Source organism: Otolemur garnettii, unplaced genomic scaffold (assembly GCF_000181295.1).
Source record: "Otolemur garnettii isolate 467f Iridium unplaced genomic scaffold, OtoGar3 scaffold00305, whole genome shotgun sequence".
NCBI classification, from domain to species: domain Eukaryota; kingdom Metazoa; phylum Chordata; class Mammalia; order Primates; family Galagidae; genus Otolemur; species Otolemur garnettii.
Genome location: NW_003852700.1, coordinates 276,788 through 279,326, shown reverse-complemented (window position 1 = coordinate 279,326; position 2,539 = coordinate 276,788). Strand labels below are relative to the sequence as shown.

At 40.8% G+C, this 2,539-nt stretch overlaps 1 protein-coding gene across 1 annotated transcript in view; it reads right to left on the bottom strand.

Moving 5' to 3' along the window:
• LOC111722664 (protein ZNF738-like) overlaps window positions 1-2,539 on the bottom strand; it is a 103,726-nt gene that overhangs the window by 100,615 nt on the left and 572 nt on the right. The window lies entirely within an intron of this gene.

Here is a 2,539-nt window from a genome sequence, read left to right as displayed (position 1 = left end):
GCCAGGCTCAAACCCGCCAGCCTTAGTGTAGCCCTACTCACTGAGCTATGGGTGCCAAGCCCTGACAGCACCATTTCTCATATATAGTTCACCTTAAATTCACCTTATAAACTGGAAAGCACATTTGTGTTTGCTAGTTGATGATATTCAGAAGAAGAAAGGAAGTTTATGTCTACAGGATAGAAGATTTGGAGTCAAGTGCCTTCTAAAGGCAGGTCCTACACCACATCAGAAACTTTGGCAAAGGTTGCTATCGTTTCAACTATTTATAATTCAAAATCATAACACCTGGGTCCTAGAGAAACATAGTCCTGAATTTAAAAAAAGTCAAAAGTCTATTTATCTGGTAAAATTATTTACATATATTTCAAAGAGGCAGAGAAAACATTTACACACAAAATATTCTAAATTAAAATTTTTAAGCAAAAAGAAGAGAATAATCTTTCTCTTCATATTCAACTTGGAGTATTCAGTCTGTATTTCTGTTTTATATTTACTCTTGCAACAGACAGGTGTAGGGTCACTTTCTTGAACTCATGGCATAATTCCAGGAGGCAAGAGTTAAGTTACCAGAGAAGTAACCTAAGCCACACTGAGTACCCAAAAGAGGGTTTAAGGGGAAGAAAATAATCAGAAGACGGGTGCTAACATGGACCCACGGGTGGACAAACTGTAGAGCTTGTGGAAATATTGGGTGAGGCTGTAAAAGAAACTAAGAATCTAAGGAACTCCTTATGCAAAAGCAAAGGTGAAACCAAGAGGCTGAGTCATTCAAGACCCACTTCCCAATGAATAGCTATTACTAACAATAGGTATCATGCAGACCCTCAGTTAAAGATAAATTTCTCAGGATTCTAAAAGCACTGTTATCAAAGGTCATTCATAAAGGTATTCCTTGCTGGGGTCCTATAAGCAAAAACACACAAATGTATCTCTGTGTCATCAGGCTTAGTCTACCTCCTAAAACTAAAATCTGTTTCATTACATAGTAATAATGTTTACCACATCTTTATCTTCCCAGGTATAGAAGAAGGACAAGATCAATTCCTCTTCTACATACGCAGGGACATCTACTTAATCGATTCTTCCTCCACTCTCTTTTTTTGTTCAGACATTCACATAATCCTATGCAAAATGTAAATTTCCTAAGCTTCAAAAGAAGGTAACCATTTTACCTCAGTCCCCATGGCTCTAGTACTTTTTCCTTCTGTATGTCTTGTCCTGTTTAAGTATCAAAGTTCCCAAATGCCCCTTCTGAACAATCAAAGATACATTTGTGATTTGTGGTTCCCCCCACCCCAGGAACATCTACAAACTCTGTCTGAATAAACTTCCACTGATTTATATGTATCTTTGCTTCAGTCACTTGGTTTGGAGTGCCAGTGCTAGACATAACAGCCCAGGCTGGGATATGCTCATGCTCTGTTCCATGGAGATAGATGAGATTATCATTGGGTGAAACAAAAGCCTGGGTAATGAATAGCCGGGTTGTTGCTACACATACAGGATCTTGGGGTGGGGACAAACCAGAAGTCTTCTGGGCACTGGTGTGGGGTTTTGGTGGGACACTGTAAGAGTAAAGGAGCTGTGAGCTTGATTCCAGGTGGTGGAGCATTGCCTGGATGGGCTGTGACTACATCACTGTCCAGTGTGCCTGTGCATAAAATGTTGGGTATCACATGGTGGCAGCAGAATGTGGAGAAGAAATCTGACCTCAGAGCTTCTGCCCTCCAAAACTTCAAGCCCCTCTCAACCCAGGAAGTGATGTGGAATCTCTGCACAGTTTGTGCTGTGACAGCGTATGTGCAGGAGAACACGTCCTTCCTTTCTGGGACAGTTAGAATCTCCCTCTAGCCTAGGCCTCTACCGTGTTTTTCTTTGACAACACTTCTCATACTAAATACATGCAGTTGACAGAACAATATTCCACCAATATTCCAATACAAACTCCATCTGCAAAATTTAATTTTGACACCACCCAGAGTTAACAGTGATCTCACAAGTTCAAAGCTCAGTCCCACCACACTGCTCTCACTGCAGATGCCAGGGGCAAGTCCCGCAGGCCCTTCAATGATTTTGAGCCACTGCCTATAAAGCAGGAGCTCAAATAAATCCCTCCACAAATATAATCATTTAATACACCTACTCACAGAACTCAGCAAACCACATTACTTACATTCAGCAATTTCATAAAAAGTAGAACAAAATCACATATAGGGCAAGGGAAAGTGGTGTGAGATGAAAGGGCATGTAACTAATCCTGGTCAGTAGATGTGATTAAAGAAATTCTCCACCCTCTGTGTTTTCAAGAGCAACACACTGCAAGAAACAACCCTTCCCATTGTGATTTAGGTGATACTCTCTGTTTCTCCTATGACAAGGGCAGGCACAGGCTCTGCAAATTCCCATTTATTGCTCATAAACAATCAGCTGAACAGTTCTTCCTTCAGGACTCACAACAAAATGCTTCTTCATGAAATATTTCTAAAGTTTCTTTCTCCCAGGATCCTGAACTTGGGCCAATTCTGACTTCAACATG